Raw genomic sequence first — 17,554 nt, forward strand, 5'->3', positions numbered from 1 at the left:
CTCACAGCCCAAGCCCTAGATGGTCGTTCACTTGGTAAGATCACACACAGCACTGCTTCCCTCACCCTCACTCTTTCGGGTAATCACGTGGAAGCTATGCGTTTTTTGGTTTTGCACGCCCCCACAGCGCCCCTGGTGTTAGGAAGACCGTGGTTGGAACGGCACGATCACCACATCTCTTGGTCTACTGGGCAGATTTTGGGTTGGAGCGTTGCGTGTCATGCCAACTGCCTTTGCTCCGTCCACTCCCCCTCCAGCGGCCTCAGACCCGTGCCTCATCCCGCGGATCTCACTGGTGTTCCTCCCATTTATCACGATTTAACCAGTGTATTTAGTAAGGACAGTGCACTTTCCCTCCCCCCTCACCATCCCTATGATTGCGCCATAGATCTCCTTCCCGGGGCTGCCCCTCCCACCGGTCGGTTGTATAACTTCTCCGTCCCGGAGAAGGAGTCTATGCGCAATTATATCACAGCGTCCCTGGCTTCAGGAATCATAAGGCCCTCGTCTTCCCCGGTGGCAGCGGACTTCATTTTTGTGGCAAAGAAGGAGGGCAGCCTGAGGCCTTGCATAGATTTTCGACTGTTAAATGACATCACGGTTAAAAATGAATATCCACTCCCCCTTATGAGTTCCACGTTTGAGCCACTCACTCACGCCACGGTGTTCACCAAGCTGGACCTGCGCAGCGCGTACCACCTGGTGCGCATCCGGGAAGGGGATGAATGGAAGACGGCCTTCAACACCCACCTAGGGCATTTCGAGTACCTCGTTATGCCCTTCGGCCTCACCAACGCCCCGGCTGTCTTCCAGGCGTTGGTCAACGACGTGCTCCGGGACATGCTGAACACGTTCGCGGTGGTGTACCTGGATGACATCCTCGTGTTCTCCAGGACTGAGGAGGAACACCACCAGCATGTCCGCCTGGTCCTCCAATGGCAGCAGGAGAACAGGCTCTTCGTGAAGGCCGAGAAGTGTGTGTTCCCCTCCGCCTCCGTTTAGTTCCTTGGCCACATCGTGAAGGGGCTCGTCCGCACCGACCCCAGGAAGACCCGAGCAGTGGAGGAGTGGGCACGGCCCACCAACAGGATGGAACTCCAGCGCTTCCTGGGGTTTGCAAATTTCTACCGGGGCTTCATCAGGGGGTTCAGCTGTGTGGCCGCCCCCCTCACTGCACTCACCTCCACCCTCCGCCCCTTCTCCTGGACCTCGGAGGCGGAGGCCGCCTTCTCGGCCTTGAAGAGGCTGTTCACAACGGCTCCGGTGCTCGCCCACCCGGACCCATCCAGGCAGTTCATCGTGGAGGTGGACGCATCGGAGCCGTCCTCTCCCAGCGGTCGGAGGAGGACCAGAAGATCCACCCGTGCACCTTCTTCTCCCGGCGTTTCAGTCCTGCGGAGAAGAACTACGACATCGGCAACAGGGATTTGCTGGCTGTCCACGCCGCCCTAGGGGAGTGGAGACATTGGCTGGAGGGAGCAGGGCAGCCGTTCATCGTATGGTCCGATCACAAGAACCTTACCTACGTGCGGACGGCTAAGAGGCTCAACCCCAGGCAGGCGTGCTGGGCTCTCTTCTTCAGCCGGTTCGACTTCATCCTCACCTACCGCCCGGGCACCAAGAACGTCAGGGCAGACGCCCTCTCCCGTCTGTTTCCCGAGGGGTCCCCTGACGCCCCAGACACCATCCTTCCCCCGGCCCGGGTGGTGGGTGTCGTCACCTGGGCCATTGAATCGGTGGTGAGAAGGGCCCAACGCGCCCAGCCCCACCCAGGCAATGGACCCCGGAACCGGCTATTTGTGCCTCCCTCTGTCCGGCCCCAGGTGCTGGAGTGGGGCCACTCCAGCCGTTTTGCCTTCCACCCCGGTGTCCACCGAACGGTGGCCTTCATCCGCAGGGGTTTCTGGTGGCCCACCATGGAGGCAGACACCAGGGAGTTCGTGGCTGCCTGCACCACCTGCGCCCGCAGCAAGGCTCTACATCACCCTCCAGCAGGTCAGCTGCGCCCCCTTCCTGCTCCCGGCCGACCTTGGTCTCACATTGCCTTGGACTTTGTAACTGGCCTCCCCATGTCCCAAGGCAATGACACCATTCTGACCATTGTCGACCGGTTTTCCAAGGCCGTCCACTTTGTTGCCCTCACCAAACTCTCCTCTGCAGCTGAGACTGCGGACCTTCTTGTCTCCCACGTCGTTCGACCCCATGGGATTCCCCTGGACATTGTCTCTGACCGTGGTCCCCAGTTCAATTCTAAGGTGTGGCAGGCCTTCTGTAAGGGGATTGGGGCCACGGTCAGCCTCTCCTCTGGGTATCACCCCCAGACCAATGGGCAGGCAGAGCGGGCCATTCAAGCCCTGGAGGTGGCTTTGCGTAGCGATACCACCAGCAACCCCGCCTTCTGGAGCAAGTACCTGCCCTGGGTGGAGTACTCGCTCAACTCTATGGAGAGTTCGGCTACCGGTTTGTCCCCCTTCGAGTGTTCTCTTGGTTATCAACCCCCTCTGTTCCCCCGTCAGGAGTTGGAGGTGGCGGTCCCGTCCACGAGGGCCCATCTCCGCTGATGTCGGCGCGTTTGGAAGACCGCCCGGGCCGCTGTGTTGCGAGCTACAGAGCGGGCCCGGCGCAGCGCCAACCAGCGGAGAGTGCCAGCCCCAGCCTATCGACCTGGCCAGAGGGTATGGCTCCTGGCCCGGGACCTGCCCCTCCCTACCCTCAACCGGAAGCTGGCTCCCCGCTACGTCGGTCCCTACACCATCGACCGCATCGTCAACCCTTCGGCGGTGCGTCACCATCTCCCTACCACACTCAAGATCCATCCCGTCTTCCATGTCTCTCACCTCAAACCGGTAGCCTCCAGCCCCCTGTCTCCCTCTGTCCAAGCTCCTCCACCCCCCAGGGTCCTCGACGGTGGTGACATGGTCTGGGATGTCGACCGGCTGCTCGCCGTACACCGCCAGGGGCGTGGGTACCAGTACATGGTGGACTGGGTTGGCTATGGGCCCGAGGACTGCAGCTGGGTTCCCCAGTCCTACCTGGCTGACCCCGCACTCCTGGAGGATTTCTATCGGGCCCACCTCAACGCCATCGGACGGTCGTCCGGTGTCTCCCGTAGGAGGGGGGGGGTCCTCTGTTATGCTCACGCACCAGAACCAGTCCCGTGTGGCGAAACCCAAGGCAGACAGACATAGGATGACAGTTCAAAATCCAAAAGGCGGTTTTATTGGGGGAGCGGGAATAATAACGAATGGAGATAACAAATACTGCCACTAAATAATAAATAGAATAGAGTGGGGGGAATGTATGGTGCAAAAAAGTTCTGTTAGTGGGATGTGTCAATAAGCTAAGTGTGGTGTCCAGTGGTTTGCGTATATAACTATGCGTGAGTGTTTTTAGCCTATGTGTGTTGCGGTATGTAAATGACAAGGTGTTAAATAATGTGCGTGCACCTGGCAAGCAAGTACAGTCCGTGATCCAAAAGGGGTTGTCCGAGGAAGTCCGAGATCCAGGAAGTCAAGTCCGAAAGGAGGGGTCCACGTAGCAAGACACGGGGGGAGATCGCTGGAGAGGTCCGGGAAAAAACGTGAAGGTCCCTGGGGACGAGGGAGACGCGGGGAGCCGTGGAAGTCGCGGAGGGAGAGTTGCAGGGTTCAGTACGTCGAAGCACGGAGTGGTGTTCTGGGAGACTTCTTGTAGAGGGCTGCCTGATTACCGCAGGTGTGCCTGATGGATGATGGCAAACACCTGGTGCAGTGCAGCGCTCGTCTCCTCAGAGCGCGAGCCGAGCGCTCGGATGTTTCCGGCACGTACGAGCTGGGGGACTGGCTTGAACGTGCCGGGGAGGCAGCTCGGGGCGGTGTAACCACAACAGAAAGGAGTACTACCGAAGAATACGAATGGTAAACAAAATCCGAACTTAATGCATCCAACCAAATGGAAACCATCAACACCCTGGCTACACCCGTCGTAACTTACAGCTTCAAGATCGTCGACTGGAAACTACAAGAGATCAGGAAACTAGATAGAAAAACAAGAAAAATACTCACCTTAGAGAGGATGCACCACCCAAAATCAGATGTGGACAGATTGTACCTCCCCAGAATGAGGGTGGCAGGGGTCTAATCCAACTGGAAACTGCCTACAAAACAATAGGCCTAGATACTTACCTTAACACCAAAAATGACCCCCTTCTCATGATTGCTACAGACCATGGAAAACAAAACAAAAAGTACTCCATAGCCAACCAAGCTGCAATGTTCAGAAGAGAGCTCCACCTCCCTGAAACACTGCAACCTGAAAATGAAGCTCCAACCATCCACGCCCGAAAAGTCAAACAAAAAGCAAAGTGTCACGCCCAAGAACAAATGAAACAAAAATGGGAAGGGAAACAAAGGCACGGGCAATACCCAAAAATAATAGGTGAGAAAGATGTAGACCAACATATGTCCAACCAATGGCTCAAAACAGCTGGGCTGAAATCCCAAACAGAGGGCTTTATCATCGCTGCCCAGGACCAGGCCATCAAGATCAGTTACTACTGGAGCAAAATCCTCAAAGATGGCACAGACCCAGCGAGCAGGATATGTGGTCAGTTCGAGGAAACCATTGACCATATCATGGCAGGGTGTCCTGAGCTGGCCAAAACTGAATACCTACAAAGACACAACAAGGCCGCCACATACCTGCACTGGAACATCTGCAAAGAATTCAACATCAACACAAAAGAGAAATGGTACGACCACGAGCCCCAAACAGTAACACAGAAAGACCACATCACAATCTTATGGGACATGCCCGTACAGACAGATCGTGAGATAAAGGCCAACAGACCAGACATTATCATGAAGAACAAAAAAGAAAAAAGCTGCCTACTCATCGACATGTCCATCCCGACTCAGTAAAAGTAACTGAAAAACTGTCGAAATATACAGACCTTGAAATCGAGATTGAATGAATGTGGGCAATGAAAACCACAACAATACTGTAACAATAGGAACTATTGTTAGGAACCATTGTTTAGTTCCTTGTTTACACAGGGGTCGTTTAGGTTGTTGCACCTGGAATAACGGACCGAGCATTATGCATAACCTTACGTGCCGAAGTTATTATTAAAGTTTATAGCCCCGTGGCGTTGAAACGAGTTGTAACGTCACATTAGTAGAAGGTAACAACACACTTTAACAAATACCAGTCGTGATAGGAGCCCTGGGACATGTAAAAAAAGGGATGGAGAAATTCACCCAACGGATCCCGGGTGACACCAGAATACAAGAACTACAGAAGATCGCACTACTTGGAACATCTCATATCCTATGAAAGGCACAAGCCATCAAATAGACTTCTACCTCATTCTAACCCTAGGCCCAAGAAATGGGCCCGGTTATTATGTTGTATTATGGCATGAAGTTAAAGGAAATTTGTATAATAATAATAATCGAAAAAAGGTTGCAGCTTCTTTTGAATATAATAGAATATAACTTCATTAGCCATGTCCATCCATCCATTATCCAAACCGCGTATCCTCCTGTAATCGGGTGAAATATGTTCACACTGAAACTGATTAGTTAGGACTGAATCAGTTTTCAATTGCTCATGCCTGGGCTGGGGAGATTTGATTGGAGGGCACGCTGGGGGCTCTCATCATTAATACAGTTGATGAAGAGCCAGCAGCTGTCCTGTATTAATTTCTTCCCCTGTTCCAGGTAAGGATGAAAAGTATATATGAATTCAGTTCATTATCAGTGTATAAATGTTATGGACCACTATGGATTCATTAATGTACCGTAAATAAGGATGTTTAGTTTAAAATGGAATCGAGCTAGCAAAGCTAGCTCGCTAGCGTAGGGGTTGACTAGCTGGCATGGCCGCGAGCCAAGGCAAGTTGAGTGTGTGACCAATGTGAAGTGGCGGTGATTGTTTGTTGGCTTTGGTATATTCTCAGAAGACGGTGTGTAGTTGTTATGTCGAGATGTGTTTTGTTGAGCACAGTATTGGGAAGTGTATATTACTGGCGCCGAGTGCAAGCTGTGTGCATGACATGAGCACGTGACCGTGGCTGCTGCTGGTGCAGAATACACGGTGTGTGCATGAGGTTGGCGCATGATCGAGACATGCACAGTGTGCGCCTTCGCTCACGCCGCGTGTGTGCACGCGTGTGAATGTATGCTTGTGTGCACGTCTGAATTTATGTGTTATAAAATTCATGTGTAACTAAATAGTATTGTTTTAGGTTGGAATATGTATTTTGGGTCATTAACACGATCAATACAGTTGATGAAGAGCTAGCAGCTGTCCTGTATTCATTTCTTCCCCTGTTCCAGGGGTATTACATTTGGAGGCACCGCTGGGATGAGAGAAGTGAGGCTGGTGTCCCGAAGCCGAGGAAGACGCCCACATCGATCATCCCATAAAACAACCCAGGTGGCAGAGAGCCCGGCTACAGTTGGGGTGAAAGCCTAGTCAAGGAAGGCGTGCATCCTGAGGTACAGCGTGTTAACTAGGGGGCAGCAAAGTCCACAGTGACAAGCAAAACACACCCCCACACATAGTTTGTCACTCACCTGCCAAGATGGATTCAGAGGTGGAGGATTTGCAGTTTGAGATTAAAGCAGCTCTTTTTCAATTTACTACAGACCTGTTAATGCAAATATGTGAGTTTCTTGACATCTCAGGAACGAACCAAAAAAACATTGTTGGCAAAACTCGTAAGGCTCTTGTTTCGTATATCATCCAACATGTGATGAACGTGATGAACTAAGTGAACTTGAAGATGGCGGTCTGTCCGAACTGTTAAGCCTAATGGACATGATACAGACCCTTCTGAAGGCTAGCACAAATAAAACGCTCGAAAATGAAAATGAAGAACAGGATAAATTAAAGAGAGAATTAGAACAGTTAAAACTAATGGTACAACAGAAGGAAACTGAAATGCAGGAACGAGCCAACAGAGACACAAAGAGTATAGTGACCAATAAAACTCTACCAGTTCACACAGCCCCTACCCATGCAAATAGCCCGCCATGGCATAAAGACTGTAAAATTGCAGGTCAGATTGGTGAACCTGGGCAAAGAGACAGACTTACCTTCTCCAGCTTGGCCCACCAAATAGAGAACAGTCTCAGCAAAGGCTACCCTGAATCAGAAATTGTGGATGCTGTTATTAGAGCCATTGTACCCGGCCTACAGCTGCAGAGAAATCTTGAGGGTAAAAGTGATCTGTCTCTGCCGACTTTAAGGAGTATCCTCGGTGCGCACATTACCAAGATAGGAGTGCAACTGAGCTATACAAACAGCTTATCACAGAGGTTCAGAGCAGCAAAGAGGCTCCACAGAACTTTTTAATCAGAGCAATGGATTTAAGACAGCAAATATTGAGCTGAGTCTAGTCTCAAGTATGACCCCGCACTAGTGCAGAGCATGTTCATGCATACAGTACTCACAGGCTTACAGAATGACAGCATAAAAACCGATCTCCAACCTTACTTGCTACAACCAACTACTTCAGATGAGTTGCTCTTGGAAAGGCTCAATATGGCATGTGCTAATGAGAAAGAGAGACAAGATAAAAAGAGGCAGATCACACCACAGCGACACACCAGTGTCTACGCCGTCCAGACTAGTGATGTATGTGGAGACAGATGTACAGCTCGACAAAGCATAGTCGCACTTCCTCCCGATGTGCCGTCAGGCCTCAAGGAAATCAAAGCAGACATTGCACTGTTGAAAGATCTCAAGGCCGAGGTATCACAAATTAGAGAGTCTATTCGTGAGACAGAAAATACACAAAAACTGTATCCTACCACTAGCAAAGAGACAGATTATGGGACAGCCAACCACCCACATTATTTCCAGCCACAGTTCACGGCCTGGAATAAAGAGAGTGCCACAGCTTTCCACCAGCCAGGTGGACCAGTGCAGGAATATCGAGCTGCGAGTTGTTCGAGGCTAATGAATGGAGCAGCCCAGTTTCAGCAGAGGTTTGCACCACAGAGATATCAAATGCCATGCCCCCGACCAACATGTTACATGTGTCAGCAGCGAGGAGAGGAATACTGCCAGCATTGCTACAGGCATGGGAGTAGCGAACGCTCCCATGCAGGTTGCAGAGGAAACAGAGCGCTGCCTGGTGCTGAGAGAGAGAGAGACCTTTAAACGAGGAGCGGTTGCCCGGGGGGGGGGGGGGAGCAGAGAGTGACCAGATCAGCCAAAGTGTCCCAAAAATGCACCAACTGTGGAGAAAAGGAAAAAGATCAGTAGATTCCACAGTGTTCAGTGTGTAAAACAGTAATTTACTGTTCCAGAGAATGTCAGGGTCATCACTGGCCAGAACATAAAGAAAACTGTAAACCATTCACACCTTTTAAGCCAACACCACAACAAGCACATTCATGCAAGATTGCGGCTGACAAAAAAAGAAACATTCTGACAAAGACAGAGTCCGCAGTGACTGAACTGATTGGAATAACATGTCTCATTGACTGCTATCTACAAGGGAAGAGAAGTGAAGTACTCTGGGACACTGGCTCACAGGTGTCTGCAATCGACGAGGTTTGGAAAGCTGACCATGTCCCTAATACCAAATTGAGAGACATAGCAGAGACAGTTGATCCAAATGACCCCTTGCAGGTTGAGGCATCCAACGGTACAGAGATGCCATATGTAGAGTGGATAGCAGTGAGCTTTAGGCTAACAGCTAGTACTGAGGAGTTTCAGGTTCCTATGCTTGTCATGAAAGGCAGCAAACAGACCCGCCCCATAATTAGCTTCAATGTAATTGAACCAGTTGTTCTTAACAGTCAGAAAAACCAGGCAAATGACGTTGAGGAAGATAAACTGATAAAAACAGCTTTTCCTAACTTAAAGAAAAGACAGTTAAGGCATCCATTAAAGCAGTGTGTTGAGCGAACAAGTGCGCATCTAGTGAGGACAGCCTGTCAGAGAATGAGTATACCGAGTCGTAGTTCTGTACAAGTGAAATGTAGAATACATGCCAAGCCCTTTAAACAAGACACCACCTTAGCCTTTGAGCCCGATCACAATCCCCAGTGGCCAGAGGGACAGGACTTTTGTGCCACACTTGTTCAGGTTAGAAAAGGGGCACATCCAAACATCATCCTTAGTGTACAAAACCCCACTGACCATGACATTATGTTGACAGGTGGGTAGTTATTGGTACAGCACAGTCAGTGACATCTGCGTACCCACTTAGTGGAGTCAAGGAAACGCCCTCACCTGTTGATGTAAATAACATTCAGGCCCAACACACCGGAGACCAGGAAACTAGTTCAGAGCTCTGGGACCCCCCTATTGATCTCAGCCACCTAGATGAAGGTCAGAGGCAGGTTGCTCGTGAGATGCTGAGGGAGGAGTCGAACTCCTTCTCCTGATCAGATAGTGACATAGGTTGTATTGATAAGCTTCAGTTGAGCATTTCATTGAAAGACCCTGAGCCGGTAGCAAGAACCTACATGTCAGTCCCCAAGCCCTTATATGAGGAAATGAAGGATTATTTAATGGATTTGATTGCACAGGGGTGGATAGAGAAACCACACTCATCTTATTCTTCCCCCGTTGTTTGTGTCAGGAAAAAGTGTGGGTCATTACGTCTGTGCATAGACTATAGAGAGTTAAATCGCAAGACTCACCCTGACAGACAGCCAATCCCGAGAGTGCAGGATATCATGGATGGCCTCGGAGGAAACACCATGTTCTCACTGTTAGACCAGGGAAAGGCCTACCATCAGGGGTTTATGGCAAAAGACAGCAAACACCTGACAGCTTTCGTGACACCCTGGGTTTTGTATGAATGGGCCCGGATCCCCTTCGGACTTATGAATGCTCCAGCGGCATTTCAACGCTGCATGGAGGGGTGTATAGAGGGCATCCGAGACAAAATATGTGTGCCATATTTACATGACACCCTCGTTTTCAGCAAAACATTCGAAACCCACTTCAGTGACGTAAGACAAGTGTTGCAGAGACTGAGACAGCATGGAATTAAATTAAAACCAAGCAAATGCAAGCTATTAAAAGCTGAAGTTCGCTACCTTGAGAGAATAGTATCAGCTGAAGGAAATAAAATCGATCCTGCTGACAGCTGCCGTGAGGGTTTTGAAAGATAAGAAACCAAAAACAGTTGGCGAGTTAAGGCAGATGATGGGACTGTTACGTTACTTTCGCCAGTACATAAAATACTTTTCTCGCATCGCTAGCCCCCTTTATGAGCTGACCAAGGGACCTGTCCATATGGAAAGCCCACAACCCAAAGGAAGGAAGTGGCATAAAAAAAGAAATGTGAACGTGGTGCCATCTCACACACCAACACAATGGACAGACTCACATCAACAAACTCTTCAGCGACTGATAGACTGTCCGGTTACACCACCAGTCCTGGCATTCCCAGATTTCTCCCAGCTGTTTGTTCTTCATACAGATGCATCCAATAAGGGGCTAGGAGCTGTGGTATATCAGAAACACAATGGGAAGCTACATGTACACACATGTCAGCATCAGAAAGAAACTATCACCTCCATTCAGGTAAATTAGAATTTCTCGCTCTTAAGTGGGCGATTACAGAAAGATTCCGCTGTGGCGGACACTAGGGGCTATGCCTCTCACCCAGCAGGACTGTGAGCTGGGGGCGTGGTTTACGTTCCCGGGTTTGCTGGTGCAGGGTTGTTCCTGCTTTAGTTTTGGTTTTGGAGCTGAGGAATAAACAGCAAACTCGCCTTCGTCTCCTGTGTTTTTTCCTCATCCTGCCACATTGGTGACCCCGAATTGAACATGTTTGGAGCAGAAGATGAGTGTGAATCCACTTCGGCCACGCCGCCCCGACTCTCACAGCCGGCCGTTCTCGCCGCGGCTGTGAAACTCCCAGAGTTCTGGCAGAGCGACCCGGCTTCGTGGTTCCAGCATGTCGAGGCGCTGTTCCACCTGCGTGGAATCTCCGCGGACGACTCCAGATACTATTTGGTCGTCGCTGCGCTGGACCAGCAGTCCACACGCCGGGCCATGCAGCTGTTGCGCGCCCCTCCGCAACACGATAAATACATCGCCCTCAAACATCTTCTGCTCCAGAGGTACAGTCTATCTGCCGCAGAGAGGACAGATAGGATCCTTTCCCTATCCGGTTTGGGCGACGGGACGGCTGTGGATCTCATGGACAATATGCTGTCGCTGCTAGGCTCGGACGAAGGTGGGTTCCTTTTCCCGCACATTTTCCTGCGCCAGCTCCCGTCTCCTGCACGCGCGGCTTTGGCTAACTCCCCGTGTCTGGCCGCTGGTGACTGCCGAGGTTTGGCTGGGGAGGCCGATCGGGTCCTGCTGGCTACCAGACGGTTCTCTGTGCAGAGTGTGGCATCTGAGCCTCTGCAGCCGGCGTCGGAGGACGCGGACCCGGCTCTGGTGGCTGGAGTAACTGCCCGGAGACGGCGCGGGAGCGGCCTCTATTTCTTCCATCAGCGGTTCGGCGGCAAGGCGAGGCGCTGCGTCCCTCCGTGCACGTTTGAAGCGGCGGGAAACTCCAGGGCAGCGCTCAGTAGCAGCTGTGGGCGCTGGCGGACGTAGTGAGCTGCTCTTCATTAAGGACACGATGTCAGGAAGACGGTTTCCGGTGGACTCAGGCTCGCAAAAGAGCCTACTCCCTCCTGCTAAGACCGACAGGTCGACCGAAGGCGGCGGCCCACAGTTAGGTGCAGCTAACGGTTCGTCCATTGCGACGTTTGGCACAAGGTTGGTGACTGTTTGTTTCCACGGGCGCCATTTTGAGTGGGACTTTGTAGTCGCCGCCATTACTGTTCCTATTATTGGCGCGGATGTTCTGTGTGCTAATGGTCTGCTGGTTGATGTTGCAAACCGCTGTTTAATTGATGCTGTGTCTTTCCCCAATGTTCCGTGCGAGACAGGGGGAGCCGGGCCGTTAACACACGCTAACTTTTTAGCATTAGGGGATGTTTTTCAGCGTTTGCTGGCGGATTTTCCATCGGTGACTACACCTGCCTTTTCCACCGCGGTTGCTAAACACGGGGTAGAACATTTCATTCCCACTCTGGCACCGCCAGTTTTTGCGCGCGCGCGGCGCCTCAACGCGGTAAAATTGGCTATTGCCAAGGAGGAGTTCGCCATCATGGAGCGTCTGGGTATAGTGAGGCGTTCCAACAGCCCGTGGGCCTCGCCGCTTCACATGGTGCCCAAGGCGGATGGGTCGTGGCGGCCTTGCGGCGACTTTCGCCGCCTGAACAACGTCACCGCCAATGACCGCTATCCCATCCCACACATACAGGACTTTTCCATACGCCTGGCAGGTACCACTATCTTCTCTAAGGTGGACCTGGTGCGCGGCTATCATCAGGTTCCCGTGCGCGCAGAGGACGTGCCCAAGACAGCAGTGATCACCCCATTTGGGCTTTTTGAGTTCATGCGCATGCCTTTTGGCTTGAAGGGGGCAGCGCAAACCTTTCAGAGGCTGATGGACTCGGTGTTGCGTGACCTTGCTTTCGTGTTCGTTTATCTCGACGACATATTAGTGGCCAGTCCGTCAGCTGAAGAGCACCTGGCGCACCTGAAACAGGTTTTTCGTCATTTGGTCGAACACGGCCTGATAGTCAACCCGGCCAAGTGTCAGTTTGGACTGCCGGTGATTGACTTCTTGGGTCACCGCATTTCGCCGCAAGGCTCGGTCCCGTTGCCTTCTAAGGTGCAAGCGGTGGCGGAATTTCCCCGCCCGGTCTCTGTTAAGGCATTGCAGGAATTCTTGGGAATGGTAAATTTCTATAACCGTTTCCTCCCTCGCGCTGCCCACCTCCTTCAGCCACTTTACGAAGCCCTGCGGCTTAAGAAGGCTAACGACCCTGTCGACTGGACTCCCGAACGGGTCCAGGCCTTTGACGGAGCTAAGTGCGCCCTGGCTAACGCTGCCCTCCTCGCCCATCCCACACCCACGGCGTCCATAGCTTTAACGACCGATGCGTCTGACATAGCCATGGGGGCTGTGGTTGAACAGCGTGTGGCGAATGCGTGGCAGCCACTCGCATTTTTTAGCCGCAAACTGCGGGATAGCGAGCGCAAGTACAGCGTTTTTGACCGGGAGTTGCTGGCACTGCACCTTGCAACCCGGCATTTCCACTTCCTGCTGGAGGGTCGCCCATTCACGGCTTATGTGGATCATAAACCGCTGACTTTCGCCATGTCCAAGGTGACTGAGCCGTGGTCTGCTCGTCAGCAGCGCCACCTAGCGGCAATCTCCGAGTTCACAACGGACATTCAGCATGTGGCCGGGAAGTCCAACCCTGTTGCTGATTGTCTGTCGCGTGTGCTTGTGTGTCCTGTGCACCTCGGTGTGGATTTCTCCACTATGGCTTCCGACCAGCCCAGCAACCCGGACGTCCTTGCCCTTAGGTCAACACGTACCGGCCTCAAGCGTGAGGACGCTGTGATGCAGGAAGGCAGTCCTGCCCTCCTCTGCGATGTCTCCACCGGCCGTCCCCGCCCCGTTGTTCCAGTGGCCTGGCGCCGTCGAGTTTTCGATTCGATTCACTCCCTCTCGCACCCTGGAGTTTGGGCGTCGGTGAAGTTGGTCGGTTCCAAGTTCGTCTGGCCTGGCCTCCGCAAGGACGTAAAGGGGTGGTCCGCTGCATGTGTAGCGTGCCAGCGCGCTAAGGTCCACCAGCACACTAAGTCGCCCCTCGAACCGTTTCCGATCCCGGCCAGACGTTTCGACCACGTGCATGTGGACCTGGTGGGCCCTCTACCTTTTTCACAGGGTTTTACGCACCTGCTCACAATGGTAGATCGGACCACCAGGTGGCCAGAGGCTGTCCCTCTGTCCTCCACAACATCCTCGGATGTTGCACGCGCTTTTCTTTCCTCCTGGGTCGCCCGTTTCGGCGCTCCGTCAGATATCACCTCAGACAGGGGCCCCCAGTTCGTGTCAGAGCTCTGGTCGGCGCTTGCGCGATCCTTGGGTGTGCAGGTACACCGCACTACCGCGTACCACCCTCAGGCTAACGGCTTGTGTGAACGTTTTCACCGGTCGCTCAAGGCAGCGCTGCGTGCTGCGCTCTCGGATGGTAACTGGGTGGATCGTTTACCTTGGGTTATGCTCGGGTTGCGTTCGGCTCCTAAGGAGGACCTCGACGCTTCGCCCGCTGAGCTGGTGCTCGGTCAGCCGCTCCGCTTCGCCCGCTGAGCTGGTGCTCGGTCAGCCGCTCCGCGTCCCTGGGGAATTTTTGCCTGGGAGTTCCGCTCCTCGACCCCGTCCGGCCGTTTATCCTTTTTTGTCCGACAGCACTCGGGTTCCAGGCCCCGTTCACCACTGTTTCCCGCGGTCGTTCGTGCCTGCGGAGCTCATGTCGGCTCGTTTTGTTTTTGTACGGCATGATGCTCACCGCTCGCCCCTCCAACCCCCATACGATGGCTCATTTCGGGTTCTTGAGACGGGTCCTAAGGGTTTTGTGCTGGATATGGGTGGGCGTAGGGAGCGTGTCACGCTTGATAGGCTTAAACCGGCGCACAGGGTGGCAGGCGAGTTTGTGTTTCCGGCCCAGGTTCCCCGTCGGGGTCGTCCTCCTTCCAGGACCCGGGCAGTGTCTTCACGGTTCAGCGTTCTGCTTCTCAGCCTACTTTGGACAGTGTTTCACCTACTGTTCCGGCTGAGGGACGGCTTAGGCGTTATGGCCGGCTGCTTAAGCCTCCAGTGAGACACTAATTTTCTATCCAGGAGTCCCCTTCTGGGTGTTCGGGGGGGAGGGGCTGTGTGGCGGACACTAGGGGCTATGCCTCTCACCCAGCAGGACTGTGAGCTGGGGGCGTGGTTTACGTTCCCGGGCTTGCTGGTGCAGGGTTTTTCCTGCTTTAGCTTTGGTTTTGGAGCTATTTGTATTACCCCTCCTTTTTCACAGTTTACAGTGCCAACAACCCCCTGACTAATGTGTTGTCCACTGCGAAGTTAAATGCCACAGGAAGTAGGTGGGTAGCAGAATTAGCAGACTTTAACTTTACCATAAGATATCGCCCCGGCAAAGAAAACATTGATGCTGGTAGCTTGTCCAGAATGCCAGTAGATATTCTCCAAAGGAGTTGAATCAAGTGCAACTGGACTTGGTATATATCCGTGAAAACGTTTCGCCTCTCATCCAAGAAGCTTCCTCAGTTCGTGCCTTTCTGACTAGACCAAGCTAGCCAGAAAGGCATGAACTGTCAGAAAGGTCTAGTCAGAAAGGCACGAACTGAGGAAGCCTATTGGATGAGAGGCGAAACGTCTTCATGGATATATACCAAGTCCAGTTGCACTTGATTCAATTCCTTTGGATAACCATGACCTGGATGAATGAGAACATTCACAGACATGCCAGTAGATATTGGGAAGCTGATGAATGAGTGCACAGAGGAGATGTCTTATGATGCGGTGGAACAACTGCTCAGGCAGTAGAAACAGTCAGAGACAAATGCCTTATGGTCAATGGCCATCTCTGTCAAGTGTCTGCTCGATGCTCAAGATACCTCATTTGTTTCATTAACACCAGCACAGATAAAAAAACGACTCACATATTGGACCAGTTTTGCAGTACAACGTGTCTGGAGTGAGGGCCTCATGTCAAGAACTGAAAAATCTCAATGAACAGAGCCATTGTCTCCTCCATGAATGGGATAAACTGGAAGTTGATGGAAATGGAGTCCTCTGGAGAAAGACAGTGCACAGAACACAACTGGTATTGCCTGAAAAACACAAAACTGATGCACTAAAGGAGCTACACAACCAGATGGGGCACCAAGGCACTGACAGGACAATATCGCTCATTAGAGACTGCTTATTCTGGCCGTACATGCAGCGGGAAATATGTGATGAGCTGCACTTGCCTTAAACAAAAAAAAAAAACTAGCCGAGAGACAAGGGCCCCTCTTAAAAACATTGTCACCACCCAGCCGTTTGAACTCGTGCCAGTGGACTTCCTCCATCTTGATAAGTGTAAAGGTGGGTATGAGTATATTTTAGTGATTGTAGATAATTTCACACGTTTTGCACAGGCGTACCCTACAACAGCAAAGTCTGGAAAAACAGTGGCTGACAAAATATTCAATGATTACGCCTTCAAGTTTGGATTCCCAAAGCGCATTCACCACGATCAGGGAGGTGAGTTTGAAAATCAACTTTTCCCACAACTGAGCAAATGCTGTAATGTGGCTGGATCGAGGACTACCCCTTACCATCCACAGGGGAATGGTCAGGTTGAACGTTTCAACCAAACATTAATGCAGATGCTTAAGACTCTCGCAGACAAAGACACGACAAACTGGAAAGACTGTCTCAATAAGCTCATCTTTGCTTACAACTGCACACATACATTTTACCTACTATACGGCCACTCTCCAAGACTACCTATTGACATGTTATTCAACTTGCCCACTGAAGCAGGAAGTTGTAGTCACCGTGAGTATGTTGAACAGTGGAAGCAAGGAATGCAGGAAGCATATGCTATTGCAAGAGAGAATGCACGTAAATCTGCTCAGAGAAACAAGAGGATATATGATGGCAAAGTGAGGAGTTCAGTGCTGTGTTCAGGTGACCGTGTGTTAGTGCGAAATATGACCCCTCGTGGAGGACCTGGAAAATTGAGGAATCACTGGGAAGAGATCCTCCATACTGTAGTTTGACAAGTGGGAGAGGATGTCTCCATTTATGAGCTGAGACCTGAACATGGGAAAGGAAAGTCAAGGATTCTGCAAACCTCCTTTTGCCATGCGATCACCTGCTGCTGGAAGCTGAAGTGTGCGCACATGTGAAACCAAAAAGGAAAATTGCAGTGGCTGATAAAGTCAGAGAGCACTCGGAGGAAGAGGATGGTGAGGATGATTACTATTTCATGCCACCTCAGATCTCAGCTCGACCAAGAGAAACAGTGAGAGAGACTCCTGTCATGGCTGACAATGTGACAGAGCCAGACCCAACGGAACCTGCAACAGAACGATCTCAGATGGAGAACAGGGATAATGACTTACCGGAAATCCAGGATGTCCAGGACAACGACTCACCTGATACTAAGGATGAGGCATCATTGCCCTCAGTGGAAAAGGAAAGAGAGAGGGAGACAAGGACTCAGCGGCCTCAGAGACAGCACAGGCCACCAAAGACTCTCAGATATGACAAAATAGGTACGCTATCCTGCTACAATCTTGCTGCACTGCCCTGTTATGTAAGCCCTCAAGCATGGACACAACCGGTACAGCCATACTACAACCAGCCCCTTTTTGTGTATGGGATGTAGACAGGAAAATTTATTTCCGCTTTGGACTGTTTAAATTGTCTTACACTCATGGACTTTTAAGAAAGCTAAATGCTAAAGATGTCACACAAACATTGCACAGTTGAGGACTTTAATACTAAGTTGACTGTGGTTGATTCAAATAGCATATAGTCTGAACAGTCTTGACATTTCTTCAGACACTGGACACATATGTGTTCTGCGAACTCTGACAACACTGAATGTATTAAAAGAGTTCCAGACTGTAACCGAAAAAGGACTGAAACAAAATGTAATGTACCAAAGGAGTGCCAGCCTGT

This window comes from Lampris incognitus, chromosome 14 (genome assembly GCF_029633865.1).
Source record: "Lampris incognitus isolate fLamInc1 chromosome 14, fLamInc1.hap2, whole genome shotgun sequence".
Taxonomy (NCBI): Eukaryota; Metazoa; Chordata; class Actinopteri; order Lampriformes; family Lampridae; genus Lampris; species Lampris incognitus.